Raw genomic sequence first — 17,935 nt, 5'->3', positions numbered from 1 at the left:
AAAACAAAACAAAACACAAAGAAACCACAATAAAGTTACAAAAATGAGTGAAGCAGATGTGCTTTTTCATGCTTGACCATGTCAGGACCATGGCAGTGCTGAGATTGGCTTAAACCATCACAGATGAAACACATCAGGAATTCCTGAAAAACTTGTAGTGTACATGTCCATTTAGATATTACAATTCAGCATCCTGTTTCTTCCCTTGCAATTAAAATACCTGATTTGGAAATTAATCATATATATATTTACCACAAAAGTCGTTCAAAAAGAGGCTGCTTTGGAGTCCTGAACACAATCCACATGGCCACATGTGCTTGCTTGCTGTGCTGGCTGGAGAACAAAAATGCAGAGTTCCGGCATTGTCACTTCTCTCCATTACGGGCATATCCTTTATCCTTGAAAGCCAGGATACAAATGCCTTTGAGTTCTTTTATTTTGTTATTTATAAACTTATTTCTAGATAAGGCTGGATAATTATTTTCAGATAATGTTCCCAGAAGTCATCACTCACTGCTCAGTCCTGAGGAAGCTATGTGGAGCTGCATAAGTTTTAGACTTTTATACTAGAATTACTCACTTTCATATGTCATGGCACACATGTAAGTGAGCAAGGTATAAAAACATAGTGTCAATCTCCAAAGTACCAAGATAAAAGGGGAGAAAGAAAACAAATTACACTTTTTCCTACTGAAGAAACATATAGGTTGCCTACTTTCAATGTCAATTAACAGAGGCAGAAGTTAGCTTGGAAATGAAGTGTACATTGGTTACACAAGGAAGCACAGGTAAGTATGGAAACTGCAAGACAGAAGCATAACAAAGTAGTGGAAGGAAACTCAAAATATGCATTACTCAGCCTGGTACCTAAAACTCTGATTTTAGGATTTTGTGAGAAATTCTTGTGTCAAAACCAATAAAACAATTACAATTTTAATGTGATTATCCAAGATTAAGTAAGACAGAGGAAGGGAGATTTTTCCAGTTCTACTCATAAGTGGAAATTATATACATAGATATATTAATGATTAGTCCAAAACTTGAGCTACAGTGTAATTACAGTATAATTACACTGTAGTTATGCAGATGTATCACAAAACTCAATACATCAATACAAATGTCTTATACTTACGTGGCTAAAATAGGCATTATGAAATGTGCAAGTGCTCTATTAGTTTAAAAACTTGGAGACAGTTACATGCAAACACACATTATATAAATACATAAATGTATCTTTTAAAATCATAATGATTTAAAAGCAAAGAATCTAGAGGTTTCTCAGTATTCCAGCAAGAACAAATAGAACAAAGGTCATGTACTAACATTTTTTTAACATCTACACTACCTTTATAGGTAACATTTAAGGGCAAATGCACTGGTATTGTGTGAGATGTCTTAGATGTTGATGGATGCACATGAATCATGACAGAAACCCTTTTTTTCTCCCCTCCTCTCTCCTTCCTCCCCCTTCCCCATCCCTTTTCTCATCTATTCCCCTTCCTCATATTCATTCCCCTTGCCTTGCCTTGCCTTGCCTTGCCTTGCCTTGCCTTCCCTTCCCTTCCCTTCCCTTCCCTTCCCTCCCCTCACAATTAGTCGTTTGTTGAATTTAGCTGAGGAATTGGAATTTTTGTAAAGGGCTATATGATGCATCTTGACTCCAAGTTGGAAAGATGAATTTCCCTCCCCTAAAGTTACTGTATATAAAGACCAATTATGCAGATGAGGAGAATTTCACCCAAAATAAATTGCATGTTCCATCTGATTATGGGTAATAGATTATTCCAGACCTATACTGTCCTCAGGTGGAATTGAAGGATCCTTTAAACATCAAGGAGTATATTCATAACCATTATCCTCTTAACCCTTTGATGTGAAAAGATTGCTATAAAATTTACTAAATTCATCTAAAATGACTTTTGAATCTCCAATCACTTTGTTCTCTGCATTAATAATACTAGGACTAATCCTGCATGACTTGTGAGATTTAAGATGAGTAGCTAATAGCTTTTGAATCAAGGGTGCCTTTCAAGGGTGCCTCTAAGCAGTATCTAAAACTGTGCGTGTGCAATTTATCTTATCCAAATTGGTGCATATTCAGAAAGCTATGTAACCTATATACAAACTGCATTTTTATTCAAGATGTATGTAGACCATGATCTTCCTAACTCATTTATGCAAATATAGTCTGAGGATTAACACTGGATTTTTTACAGAGGACAGAAAAGAACTACACATGAATACTTACAGCTACTTCTGAAAATTTAGCTCTATTTATCCAACTAGGAACTGTGGGGGGTTGATTGCTCTTCGCCTGGTTTTGGATCCTAGGTATTTTTTCCTTTTCTCGTTCGTTCCAGTATTTCATCACCATGGTGTTAGGTTAAGGCGAACACATTGAGACTAATATTTTCCTTCTGTGTTCTCCACCCCTCACCATTTGGCCTTCAGGTAAAAAACAGAGTCAGAAGCAATAGTCAATGGGACCAGCTGCAGATACAGCCAAAGCCTGAGCCTTTCTGTATCCAGAGACTATTTACAGTCTCAACATATTCTTGGGTCTCTACTTTGTCTGACTTTTTTCTTCCTTCATAGCCTCTGCAGCCATTGTTTATTCTTACCTGTTTCTTTTGCCCTTCTCCTCTGTTTCAGCTCCCTCAAATTCAATATTTCTTCTTCTTTGTTTATTTGTTTCATGTATCCCCAGGTAACCACCTAGTTTTTTCTTTGACCTCCCTCCTTCCATGCCCCAAAGATATAATGGAATATACATGCTATTTTCTGCTGTTTCTACTTTCTTGCTTATTTAGAGGATAAACTTCTCAGAACAAGGGTGCTTTGCTACTCTTTATGTTTATTGTGCCTAGCACAAACGGATCCCAAACAAAAGTTAACCCACAAATCTTATGTATGAAATCTTGAATTATTTTTTTTTCAGATTCATGTAATTTGAGCATTTTCATGTTATATTGCAAATAAAGATATTTTCACGAACAGAAACAAAACAAATTTTCAGGAAATTTTGCTTCACCTATCAAAAGCAAGAAGATCATAGCCTGTTCAAGATGATCTTGGATAGCATTACAGGATATGAATCCTGTTTGTGAAAGTGTAATTTAGGTATTTAAATGATTCAGCCTGTTTGGAAAATGGTTGCTTCAGAAGTTGGTTAGGATATCATCATCAATAACTGTTGAGATCAAAGCCCTATGTGTTGAGTTTGCTCTCTAAAAATGTGGAATCAAGAATGGGATCAGCATCAGACTGATGCATACTCTTTCCTTTTCTCTGATAATGCAATGAGCTGCCTAGATTTGAGCAAAATGAAATGTTTTTTCTGTCTCCATCCTCAGAGAAAATAAGGTCATTCTAAACCAAAAATTTTGAAAAGCATGTATTGCTGCAGCTGTGAACAGACCTCCCCTACACCTGGGAGAAAAATATCCGCTATAATCTAAAGGTAAAAGAAATTGCTGCTTGAATACCCAGAAACAGTGACAAGACCTGAAGCATCCAATGACACAGAAGTAGCTTAATGTATTACATTCTCCCTTGAACGCAGTTTAGGTTATCTGCTTGTGCTTTGGCCAGGAGGTTGGACAAGTCCAGGGTTCCTGTCCAACTCAATGTATTTAATGATTCTTTGTTCAAGGTCAGGTCTTCATAGACACTGTTACATACTGACTGTGTCTTACCTGCAAACCCAAGGTGCACTCCAAGGCCATGTCCTATCTCCATTTTGAGATGAAAGCTGGGGGCAGTCCACTTCCCTCTCTCCCTTCCCTTTCTCTCCTCCCTTCTCTCCTTCCCCCACAGTATGTGAGAAGATACTTGTGTGGGCAGTTGGAAAGGGCGCATATGATGGGCAGATCTCTGTTGTGGGTGCTCAGGAAACCAGGCTCTGATCTGGATGAGAAGGAGACATGGGGGACTACTGCTCCTGCAGATTGGTTATTATGACTTTTGAGTGTGTGACTGAGATCACATCTGCTGAGAGAGGGAGAGCTAAGCATGCTTAAGGCATGGAAAATATGTAGCATCTCTCAAGTATTCTTTAGAGTATGCTGAAGAGCAGAAAATCAGTGATAACTGTGGGACTCAGCCTGTGAAGACTGTTAAGGAGGAAGCCATTTTCTGAGCCCTTTCTTAAGCCTACTTGAGACCAGCTGTGAATGTTTGAATAGTGCATAACGGCAATTAAAATGTGCCACACAGCAAAGCAACAATCAACAAACTACACCCTAAGAAAATCTTGAAGATCTTTACAAGTTGCAAGAGAATAGATGATAAAACTACATTTGGTGGAAAATACAGAATACATTAAAAACTGGGAAGTTCAATGCTGGAAAATACTACATACATACAATATCACATCACAGCATGCAGTATTTTAATCTCATGCAGTTGTTGATTTCTTGGGGAGGCCAATGTAGCTGTGGATGCAATACCGGTGCTGCTTCATGCACTGCATCATCTCAGACAGTCAGGGGTAGGGCTCTGCACAGCTACATCCCTGCTTTTCATGAACCTCCTGCCAAGAAGTAGCTAATAGTTTTCTTGTTTATGTGAGGCAAACACAGGCTCACAAGACCAGTAATAACCAATAAAACTGCATTCTGTGCATACCACTAGCCCTAGCTGTTCATTGAGGTACTGTCTTATTGTAGTAGTAGAACTATAATGATTTATACCATCTAAGAACATGGCACAGGAACTGCATTTAATAGCATTTGTTGAGTTATCTTTGCTAGTAAAGTTGTATTACCCAGAAATAGCTTGTTAAAGCTAAACATGACAGTTCTCCATATTTTCCAGCAGACAAATGGCTGGCAAATACCCTTTGCTTTAGAGAATCTTCTGATACTTCAAATAACCTTCCACAGGAAAATATTCTTTTCAGTTACCCGTATATATCTGCCCCACAACCTGCTTACAGTTATGCACATCTACTAAATATACATTTTTATTAAGCTACTGTATTTCTGCTTCCTAAAATAGATCTTTCACTAAAATAATTCTTTCTCCATCACAAAATTAAAATAAAATAATCAATAGTGCAGTTGACAATAGTGCACAGTATACTCTATTTTTTCTAACAAATCATGACTTATTAAAACAGTTTTTAGCTTTTACTCTTCTGTACCTTTTCCTTGTCTCTGATTTACAGCTTCATTTTATAACTGTCTCTGTCATGACCAGAGTATTTTGCATTACGGTTTTGCAATTGCTTGCCTGTGTTGGTGTTCAAATTCCTCAGGCCTGCTATTTTCAGAAAAAAAGTAATGATACATTTTAATTAATGTTGATTTTGTAAGATTTTAACTCTGCCTGATGAATACAAGCTAAAAATCAATCACTGTCTCTTAATTTTCAAATCAATGCAAGAATATATGAAATGAAACATCACAAAAGGCACTTACATAGAAGATATAAACTGATGGGAAGCTATTTGATTTATTATACAACAGATAAGATCTACGTGATACAGCTTCCTGATGGTTTATGAGCCTATGAAATCTTTCTAATTAAGGTTATTCCTGAACTCATAAAATTTCATATTTCAGTCTGTACTCTATCATCAACCTATAATGCTAGATTTGGACTGATAAACTTATTAATTTTTAAAAATTCCTTCTGTTGATCTAATGAAGAAATGCTCTTTGGACGGAAGATATAAAAATGGAAATAACTTCTGCCACAGCGTATCCACAAGGGAGCAGCAAAACTGACCACTTGTTTCCTATCATCTTTTAAGTTGAAACAGAGGGGGAAGACTTCACAGAGCCTTTTACATATAATTATTTCAGATTTTACTGCTCAGGATACTGTGTTCTATAGGAGATACACACACATGTATTTGAATTTCTGTCTTAACTAGAAATCAGTCTGGTCTATAAACTTATGTTGTTTTCCTATTAAGCTAGGTTTGAATAGATGGTGACAATTCAGGATAGGAGGTAAGATGCATACATCAGGCAGCACTGCACTGATAAAAATTACTCTGAAAAAGACCAGCACTGTTCATATGCTCAGCTACCTCTTTCAGCCGAGAGGCACTAGCAGCTTGCTGAGGGACAGGGTTGTTCAAACTGCCCCAGCTGATGTGTTCATTGACTTGATGGAAATAATGCCTGATAATGTCAGAGGACACCCTTTTATAGCTTACCTGGCCAAGATTGTTCCTTATAAATATTAGTTTTGGTTATAAAGATGCTCTCCTCATTTTTAATGTTCTTCATTTTCAAGATCAAATCAAAGTAATAGAGTTAGGATTGTATTAACACACTAGGTCCTATTTAAAGAAAGCACTTGAGCATGTGTTTATATTCAACCCTATTGAAAACAACACATATACACATTTTTAACATTAATATAAAAATGTCCCAATAGGAATGATTTCCTGAGTGGGAGCTTTAATCTCTACCAAGTGTTTGGTAGAGCTCAAAACAGGATGAACATGTGGCACTTTTATTTTGCATCAAAAATTTGCATAATAAAGGATAAACTGACAAAGAAGTGACTTAAATAAAAAATGGGTTAGCCAAATAATTGAAATCTATCCTTAATATGCAGGGGAGAGAAAGTATACATGAAAGGCCTTTTGGGATTTCTGTGAAAAACAAAGACCACATGAAAAGTCGGCTAATGTTTTGGGTTTTTTTTTTATCCTGTATTTCTATGAATCCATTCATATGCATTCATAAACTTTATTTGTCTTTTTATGAAGCAATTATAAAGCTTCCAAAATGGAAAATAAAGTACTTTATCAGTTAAGTATCATTTTCTATTTCCTTATTTATGATCCTGTGGCTACTCAGCGTCAATAATTTCTGCTTTGCTACAATGTCACCAGGAAGATTGATTGTGCATGTCACCTTGATATGAGAAGATTTAAATGGAAAACATACTTGCAACACCACCAAATTCACTTTTGCAAAAAAGAGTAACTCAACTACATTTTTAAAAATAGAAGTTTTAAGATGCATCACATCTCTGTTGAGACAAAGGCTCTAAATTTTTCTTCAGTATTTTTATTGACATAATTGTAATACTTGTAACTATGCACACAGCAAACATCACACACACACACAAAATTATTATTGTTAAAAATCAAGCACTCAGAAAATAGGAAGTGCCAAGACCAAAGTTGCACTGGAATAATTAAATAATCTGTGCCTTTAAATTATGATACAGTTAATTAGGTGATCACTATAAGATTACTATAAGATTACATGAATAGCTTGAATTACTTGAATACTGTAGGCTTTTGCTTTATTCAGTGGGTAGAGCGGATGATGGTTAGGGAACTTACAACTGTTTTTCAGGTTTTTTCCAAAGTCTCCTCCAAAAGAAGCCATTCTCTGATGAGGAATATCCCTACCTGTTTCTGATGCATTTGTGCCTAACACTTTAGGCACTCAGTTTTCACTGAGACACTTTAGCTCTCTGCTCAGCACTGGTATTTTCACAGGCTGGCATGTGCAGAACTATCCAGGTTTTGGCGCTGCCAAGACCCTCGTTCAAGCCTGAAATAGGATTCTCCAACTATTTAGGGGAACAGCTCTTTGACTGTGCCACCCATCGGGTGTGCTCAAGGCATATGGAGAAGAACAAACTGACCACTGACGTGATGTCAAGGGCTAAAATGAGTGCTGCTCAGGAAGGGTGTGAGCCTCATTTTCTAAGACGGCATGCTATGGAAGCCGCTTGTTCCTCTTCTGGCCCGGCAAATATTTCCTTTATACAAAGATGTGCAGAAGAGACTAAAGAAGCCAGAGCTGAGGGATACTCAAAGGAGGTAAGTTCACGCCCCTGTCCCAAATTGATAAAAGCACAGAGACTTTGAAAATGCAGATCCTGCATCCCACCTGAGTACCTCAATCATGATTATTGGGTATTCTGGCTTTGTGCCATCTCTCTACAGTATAATTGCAGATGGAAGAAGCCTGAGCTGCTGAAGCAGATGTCTGTCTTCGGTGTCTCACAAGTGGCTGGCGCTGATACTTCCCTAAGTAAATGCTTTCTGGATATGTCTTTATCAGGCCTCTCACTGACCTGTGTGTATATGGGGAGACCTGATACTAAATGCAGGGCTGAGGATATCATGTCTTGCAGGACTGGATATTCCTGTCTCATATTTCTCAGTGTATCATTATTTTCACAGGCTATTCTGCATTTTCACTGTTGTGGGTGCTTCATCAATGAGTGAATTCATCACTACACTTCTTGGAGGAATAATTTCCAAATGGGGAACCATGGCACAGAGAGAGGAAGGTAACCTGTTCTCTGCAGTGTCAGGTTCCCCATCCTCTGCTGCAGAGGGTTACTCACAGGAGGGCAAGGAAGGGTGAAGAAAGATCTGCAAATCCTTAGGTTCCCATCTCAGAACTGGAAGGGACTTATACTGAAGAGATAAAAGCAAGGCAGAAAACCTGCAGCACACTTCTGTCAGCCTGCCCTCTACAGTTCAGTTACAACCCAGAACAGGTCCTCTGTATCTCAAACTCTTCCATCACTGTAAAACTGGAAAGAAAAGAAGAACCTAAGAGCCAGCTGCTGGTATTTAGGTTATCCTGGTTTGATTGAAATGTAACACACACCACAGGTTGTCCTGGGGACTTAAGGGGATGAAAGGGTTTAACATCTTTGGGTTGAAGAACAAAGTTTGGAGGAAGCTACATATAGGAACACATTAGTTCACAAGTGGAGACTGTGGTTAGTTGTACAGTGGATGCTTTGTTTTCACAGAATACATTTAATGACCATATATTGCCAGTATGATAGTACTTTTTAGTACTGTTTTCTAGCAGCATCAGTGATATTAATCCCTTACCCTGGAGACACAATGCACTGTGCCTCATTATTCATATATGTGTGTTTATTATTGACAATTATATTCTTTACCTTCTTGAGAAAATAATCTAAAAAAAACCTTTCTACCTGTTTCAGCATCCTTCCCTCTCCTTCTCTTGTCTTTCAGACTTTCTCCTATATTTCTGCCCAAGTATGTATAAAGGTCATATGCTTTTTTACTGCAAAATGGATGAATCTTCGTACAACATAATCCTGAATCTAGAATCTTGACCCTGTTGTTTTATGAGATCTGAGGCCTCCTTTCAGGTCTGGTTTTCTACTGACTTCTTTGACATGCTTCACTAAACCTAATAGCTCCCTATTACCAGTTACAATTTAGCATCTGAGCCAGGAGCTGGAGGAAAAAGGGAAAAAGGAGTGTAAATTATACGGAGTTGCGGTGAACAAAGGTTTTATTTCTCCTGAGCACAACCCTTTGATAGGAAAACGGGGGAGACAAATGTGTTGCTAATTTAATTAAGTAGTATGAGATGGCAGGGTCCACAGATGCCATTTAGAACTGGATTAATCAAGAGCAGGTGATGAAAATGAATAGTCACACATAATGTTAGCATTTTTAACAATCCGACACAGTCTAATGGAATCAAGTGCTATTTAACAACAGGGCTCAGTTTTGCTTGCTACTCCAATTTTATCTACACTTTCACCCTGCACATTCATGTGGATCAAGAACTCTGTTCCCTCTGATTCCCATTAATTTTCTGGGGCATTTTTACTTATTTAACATTTTGCACATGTTCATGTTTCCTTGTTCTGCACATGGAAAGAAGCACAGTGAGGGCTGTGGAAGCATTGCATTCTAGGTGCTGCACAAGTTTTATATGGAGCAGGTAAAACACCTTTTGACAACTGAAGGGTCATACCATGGTGTACAAAGCTTTTCTTTTCCTCCATGTATTCCTTCTAAAAATAGAGAAAAGGTCCTGGTCAGTTGTTTGCTTATAGAATCCAAGCTTGAAAATATTTTTATTCATACATTTTTGTGACTGCCTGCAGCTATTTAACACATCTCTTCCAGCATGAATTTGTGTTTCCTGGCAATAGCCGAAGAATAGAAGTTAGTAAAATCTTCAGTCTGCTCTCCGGTGAAAGAGTTACTAGATGAAGATTGAAACCTCTGTCAGACTGCAAGCACATTAACTGCATATGAAGTCACACTTTCCCAATAAACAGTTTTCAGCTAGAAAAAAAAAAATGTGCCTATAATTTCAATGCTTGCGAAGGGCTAGAATGTGCTGTTGGAAATCAGAGCTGTGTCCAGTTGTGGTCTTACACCTGTAAACAGGCTGTGGCCTCAACAAACACATTAACTTTATAGAGCAGAGGGCACATAGCTTGTTCCTCTGCTCCTCTTACAGCCTTTGACATAGAGAGTGTGTAGGAAAGCGCTATGACATCTGTTTCTCATCCAATTGTGCACAGGGGGTATAAAGACTCTGTCACCTATGCTGGGGCCCTGAAAGCTTTATAACCTATTACTTTTTTATGTGGTGCCATAAAAGCAAACCAAATCCTGTCCAACACAAGACTGACAGAGCATTCTGCAGTATTCCTAGTTTTCAAAGTCTGAGCTCTCTTTACCCTTTTAATGGATGGATTTATTGCACTTCAGAGTGCAATTTCCCATTAGTTGTTATCAGGAGTGTGGGGAGCTTCTTATGTCACAGGGAGAGAGAACTACTCCAGTAGGTGCTGTACCGTTTGTGGCATTTACAGAGCCTTGCCAAGCTTGTTTTCTAAATCTTATGAAAATCAGACAGATATGTCTCAGTTGCCATCTTTCAATATAGCTATTCTCCAAACCCTGAAGTGTCTTTAGAAGAGAGACTTCTGTGTGCTGTAAAAACATCTGTGGTTTTAAGTACCTCTAAGTATTAAAAAATCCAATACAAGACATTCAAAGATAGATATACATTTCTTTCCAGTGAGCATCCCCAGGATGACCTACCTAGTTCTGCATAGTGGTCTTTGGCTCTCTGTTTTTTCAGGGGAACAGTTTATTTGTCAAAGTACTCCTGACAGAGAGGAGACAATACCAGTGTGGAGAAAACATACACGGCCTTACAGAAAAAAGAGTCCTAACACACAAACAGCAGAACACAAAGCCAATGTGTTTATATGAATGTGATTTTAATACCAGAAAAACTCCCGGATCACAATAAATTTCCGGATTTTTTTTTTTTTTTTTTTTGCCAGCTGTTTATGAAAATAACGCCGTGCTGTGAGGTATTTAAAAGTAGATCAGGGATGTCCATGCCCAGCTGCCTGTCTTTTCCTTGCATGGTGGTAAATACATTACAGTTCTCAGCTGATTAAAACTCATCAATTGGGATAATATCTTAATTACTGACCTCAGTGCCTGTTTGTATCCTTTTGCCCTGTAGTTACTTCTACAGCATCTTAAGTTGCTCCAGCCATACTTACCAGAACTTGTCTGCCATATCCATGAACTTTGGATCATTATAAAGCTGTGGTCACATTTGAGAAAGTTACCATATCTTCCCGCTTTCTATTGTCCCCAGCTGAGACATCACAACTCACAGAACAAGTACGGTTCAGCTCATCTCAATTTGCAGTGACTGGGACTAGAGTCACTGATGTGTGATGGCAATACTTTAAACTGCCACAGCTGTTTTGCATATATGACAATGACTTGGAATTAAATTGTTATCTAATCTACTTCTCAGAAAAGCAGAAGTGGTGGTTCTAAAAAAATTCATCTAGAGCTGGTAGTTTAGTGGCAAGATTTGTGAGATTTGGGAGGAGTGATGAAGGAGAAAAAGATTGATGTGTGCCTGTCCTGCAGGCTTAGGCTGGAGTGGAGAGAGAAACTGCTTTGAGTTGGAGAGAAGAGGAAAAGAAGGGATTAGAGAAAGTATTTGGTGTCTTTTGGTCTATTTAGGCTTTCAGGAAAAGATCCATGAAGCTTCGCCTGCCCCCCGCCCCCCCTCCCCCCCCCTTCAAGTGCTCATACTTTCTTATGTTCACATTTAGAGATGTGAATGTGTGCATTTCATCCCCATTTGAAGGCAGGGTTGTATTCTAAGGTATGTTTGCATCTTGTAATAAAAAATTACAGGTAAAATATTTCAAATACTTCTGAATTATGGAATATTTTTGATTTGCAAATGGAAAAGTGTACCATGTCCTACTGCATTTTGTATTAAAACCAGTGTTAAATTGTAGTAAAGGGAAAAATTTAAAAGAATTATGGTCTGGATTTATGTATATGTGTTTAAGATTAATGCTTTTGGTTAATTTGGGTTGAAATATATATTCTAATAAGGTGTTAAAATTAGTTCTGAGAGTGCTCATCTGGAAACCATGAATATGTTATAACAAAGTGTAATTAAGCCTCTCTAAAGTTTTTATCTCTTTACTTTTTTCTTTTTTTTTCCTCTTTTTTTCTTTTTTGGCTGAACTTAGAGGAACATAGAGGCAGGTGCAAGGACACTTTTCCAGGGGAATTTATAGTTTCATAGAAGTGCACAAGCAAATTCCTTTATGTGTGTTCTCACTCTCTGAAAAAGATGAGAAAAATCATGAGGGAAAAAAGCTTAGTGTTTCCATAATTTTGAGGTCTGTCTGTAATTGCTTTGCATTATAAAGAACTGCAAATTATCACCCAGACTTACCCATGATGGCTGGAAAAAGTGGATGAATGAAAATAAGGGTAGAATGTCCAGACTCAGAAGACAGTGGTTAATGGGTCAGGCTTTGCCTTCAGGCTGGTAACCACCGGGGTACTGCCAGGGTCTCTACCAGCACCTGAACTCTAACATCTTTAGCAATGACTTGGAGGAGATGATGGATGGAAGTCTTACCAAATTTGCAAGTGACACCAAATTGTGAGGACCACTCCCTATGCTCAAGGACAGGACTGCCATTCAGAGATAGCCAGGCAGACTGGAGGAAGGGGTAAAAAAGAACCTTGTGAAATACAACAGGGACAAATATTAGGCCCTGTGCTGGGGAAGGAGGAGCCCCTTGCAACAGTACAGGCTGGGGCATGAATGGTGGGGGAGCAGCTCTATGGAGAAGTGCCTGGGGTCCTGGTGGACAGCAGGCTGGACAGGAGCCAGCCATGGCCTGGTGGCACTGATAGCCAACAGCATCATCAGCTATTGTCAACACGGCAATAGCCAATAGATGGAGGGAATTGCTTATCCCTCAAAACTCAGCACTCATTAGATGATGTCTAGAATACCATACTACTTTTGGGGCTCCCATTGGAAAAAGGATGACTATCTGCTGGATCAGTTTCAGCAGAGGAGTACCAAGATGGTCAGGGTCTGCAGCACTTGCCCTGTGAGGACAAGCTGATTGAGTAGGGTGTCTTCAGACTGGAGAAGAGATGGTTTTGAGAGACATAACAGAAACCTTCTACTACCCATGAGAAGCTTATTGAGAAGACAAACCCAAACTCTTCTCAGTGGTGCATGGCAGGACAAAAATAGACAAAGCCATAAGATTAAACAAGAGTGGGTCTGATTAGAAACAAGGAACTCTTTCACTATGAGGACAGCCCAGTAGTGGATGAAGTTGCCTAGAGAGGTTGTGAAGTCAAGTTTTTCAAGACTGGATAAAGCCCTGAGCAACTTTCATCTTATCTCATAGCTGATATGTCCTTCCAGCCTGAATTTGCCTGTGGTTTCATAAGAGTTACTACTCATCTAGGGCTAATATTTGTTTAAAGGTGCTACACCTGGATTAGTAGATGACTGTTGACAGGCAAATGTGATAGTACTCGACTCTTGCTGAGCTCCCAGAGCTCCGCAGCTCCCATAGCTCTGTCTGCAGCACACAGTGGAACAACACAGGCTTTCTAAGAGGAGGAGGCTGCTGTGTCCTAAACAGGGCAGCAATGGGTGCAGTCACTTCAAGGAGGCTACTGATGTTTGCAGGTCTTCCTCATGAAATAAGGTAGCTCTTCCCTCCTTAAAGAGAAATACTTAGCTAGTATTCTTTGTCCCTCCCATCCCACATAACAACCGGGAAATACACAGTGATGGGGCCTAGTGTCTATGAATGTCAATAAATACTGGGAATGCTGTTAAAAGGATTATTGTGACACGTGGGAAGTGTAATAATCTCACCAGTCTGGCATTCTAAATATTGATTTCCTCACCTTTTTAGTAAATTAGTTGTGAAGCTTTATCACTGAAAGCATGATAGCAAATTTATGTAAGCTCATGGTCCGACAAAGTTCTCAAGAGGTGAGAGTCATCCCTGGGACGTGACCAAGATGGATCAATTGTAATTCCAGGTGAATTGTCAAATAGTTAAATAGGAGTATCAACGACATTAGAAGGCTGTTAAAGTTAATTCCAGTCCTCTTCTTTACCATTTGCCTTGTAAATGATTACTCTAAAATGGAGCTGAATTGCAGCTAGAGGCAGCAGGGAAAGAACAGTGGAGTGACCAAGGCTTCCTACCCTCATATTGTACACAAGGCACTGAGGAAAGCAATAGGTATCAAACAGAAAACAGGGAGTAAGTGATGCTGATGCAGGGCAGGGGAGCAGGGGAGGAAAAAAAAAGGGGGCTGGCAATGTAGAATATAGCATAGCAGATTCATGGTTTTCTTCAGCTGAAGATATTTCCAGAAATGAGATCTATCTGCTGGAATTGAGTATAAGGTAAACCATAAAAATTTCATCAATATATAATCATCCATTCTGCAGAACACCTTTACTTATCCATTTCTATCTAGTACATCTTTTGTACATTTAATTTCTTAGCTGTTGATTTCAGGTATTGGTACATATTAAGTACCAGCTTATCCTGACAATGTTTGATAATAAGTAAAGCACCAGGGAGCTTCAGCTAGGAGAGAAAAGGTACTGAATACACTGCAGCTGAAAATGTTTTCATCAGCTGAACCATAGATACACATCCTGAGTAGATTCGTAGTCATGAATTTCATTAACTTGTTTTCTGTTTTCTTCTGCCTAAAAAAAATATTTTTATGCAGCAGTTATCACAGTAGAAGACCTCCCATCCATTAAGTGGGTTAGTTTGATCTTGCAGATGTTATAGGATAACACTAACTCCAAATAACCTTTGGCCCAATATAACTTTATTCTCCTTTATTAAATAAATTATCTGATTCTGTAAGATCTGGCCTTATGCAAAACCTGACGTTTCATTGGAAAGGTTTTCTCAAACTATATACTATATATATACCTGTGAGCCATGTGACCTTTAGTTTATCTGAAACATCTCTGGAAAATGTGCGGTACAGACCTTAATTTTGTCCTGATTGGAACAAGAATGGAAAGAGACACAGAGAATTTCTTTTTGCCTTCCTTTCTGTTGTCTGTTCTCTTACCACTCCTTCCTCTCTTCAGTGAACTTCTGCAACTCCATGGTGCTGATAGCCTGGTTCAGGGAGTACTATGGTTATAACAGCCTCACCTGGAGGACATTGACCATGTGTGAGGAGGGAGAAAATGGTACCTCATGGGGGAGAGAAGGAAGAATAGATTGCGGGAATGAAAAGCATAGAGAATTGAGTTTATCTCCTCTAGGTTCAGTACCCAGGGTACTTTTGGGAAGCCTAATAGGTATGACCTCTGGGGTCAGATGCCTTACCTTGGCTTGTTAAGGTGGAAGAGTTGTTACAAATACCAAGCAGCTGAATAGTTAAGGAGTGACAAATGTGGAATGGGTGGTAGAAGCAGGCATTACCTTCTTACGAGACAGGACACCAACACAGCCCAAAAGTTTTCAACATCCTTTAAAAAGCACAGTCATTAGATGTGTACACAGTATTCCAGTCCCATTTCACTAACACTAAAGTACAAATTTCATTTTTCTCCTTACCTGCTTACATGTACCAGTGTCAGACTCACTCTAGTGTACTGGGTCTGTTCTCGGCAAACAGGCTGTTTTGCTGTGCCATCCCACCAAAGCGCTGTGTATCATGTCAGACTTTATTGATCTGTATGGATGTATGTTTCTAGATCAGTGGACATCTGCCACAATGGTAGCAGAGCACTATTTAATTGCCAGTGCCAAAAGGACTTGCTTTCTTCCCTGCAGAGATCCTGAAGAACAAACCTTGAAGCGATATGTATGAAAACTTCCAAGGAGTTGCCATTTATTTCATTTGCACAGCTAAGACACCAGCTGTTCTAGGTACAACTCCAGCCTCACACAAGTTGCTGTTGTTTGTTGGGGTTTTTAAACTGCAAGTAAAATTTTATTTGAAGTACAAAACAGAACACCTATATGCATGTCCAAAAGTTCTGTATGTACCTAGGCAAAAATCTGCCTTTGGATACACCTGTAGGGCTTAATGGCATACCCTTTTTTCAAGTTAATTAAGAAGTATATATAAACGTACTTGAGGCCTGTTAGGAATCAGCAGAGCTGCAGAAAATCCCAGCGAAGAGGTTTGTCTCATAGCTTTAGCAATTGCATAATTATGTAATTTTTATGTTTCTTTGTTTAGCATGTGCACTGCGGTCTCATTAATCAGTACAGCGATACTAAAATGGCTGTGATTTCCACCAGCGTGATAAGACATGTTGGCTACTACATTCATAGGGATAAATTTGTTATTTTACAAAGTCTCAAAGGGTGAAGGCTTGGGGGTTTTATTTTAATGTTTGTCACATGATCTCGCTGCATGACATCGCAAATCTCCCATCTCTGCTTTGTTGGCCTATATGCATGAATAATTTTCCCAGTGCTTGTTTGTAGCTGAGCGGGAGAAAGAGAGAATTACCGCCGCACAATCTCTTGTTGTCGGCGATCAGCATTCCGATGGTCTGAGCTGGCTTACAACAGTGTAAAGACATCAGTGGCATGTGTTATAATATATTGAGCATTGTACTCCTGAAGAACGCACGAAAGAAAGAACATTGTTCTACCAGGGAGCAATTCATCGGGTTTTTCCCAGAGACTCTTGGGTCAAGTTTTTATAGGCCTATTTGATTTTCAAATTCTTTTTCCCCCTTTTTCCTCTCAGTGAGCCATAGTGTCCAAACTTGTCTACATTTACTTCCCATGTTTTGTGCATGGTAGATGTCCTTTAAAAAGAGTATCTCAAATAAGTCTTTATTCTTGTTTTGTTGGCTCTTATTCTGTGTTTTCATGAACTCTGGCCCTGGCCATGGCAACTGCAAGAAAAATGTTAACATTGATTGACAGGATTAAGAAAGCCTCCATGCCTATCCGCATTTCAAACACTTTGGGAACAATGGTGTTTGGTGTGATTGAATTAATGAGATATCGCAGACTGTCAAAAGAGCACACATACTTTACATAAACCTGATTATCTTTGCATGGCAGAAATGGAAAAAAGGAAGGAACAGAGGTTTGGCTTTCACTCATACCTCCAAAGGAGCCATCAAAGTGTGTGCCCTGGCTCAGAGAGTGATGTGCCCGCTCAACTGGCCTGCCCTCCCTTTCTCTCCACATACTGCCTGGCTCTGCTTAGCATACATCAGCCATGGGCTTTAACAAGTCTATTCAGGCGACTGGGCCCAAAACAACACTCTTTTCACAACTCAGCACCTCTGTGCTTATTTTTTTTCCTAGAGATCTATTGTTTAACTTGAACTAAGCATACATTCCAACAATTAGACCTGAACTGGCTCCTACCACCCTAGCTTAACCCCAAAGAGTGACATCAGTCGTGATACAACATATAGTTTGAGAGGTGAGCCACAGCTGGTGCTCACTTTTAGCAGTGGAATTACTGGAGAGAGAAGAAAGTTTTGTAGGGAACCTCTTCCCACTTAAGTCTCTAAATGATATTTCTATCCTCTGGGAAACCTTCTAGCAGGCACAATAATATGGTGAACAAATACAATTAATTGAAGTAGTGCTGTATTTTAGCATAAGCTATTTTTTTCACATGGGGACATCATGGATTAAGAGGCTCTGAAATGAAATGTAATCCAAAAGCTGAAAGGATTTTCTGTAGGTAGGTAGAAACCTACCTCCATACCTGTCTGTCTATCTGTCTACTTACCTGTCTTACAACCTCTCTAATCATTTTACATGGTCTTTATTATCACACATGAGCATTGCTTCCTCAAATGTATCCAGG

This window comes from Falco punctatus (assembly GCF_963210335.1).
Source record: "Falco punctatus genome assembly, chromosome: 3".
Classification (NCBI taxonomy): Eukaryota; Metazoa; Chordata; class Aves; order Falconiformes; family Falconidae; genus Falco; species Falco punctatus.
This window is presented reverse-complemented; position numbering follows the sequence as displayed.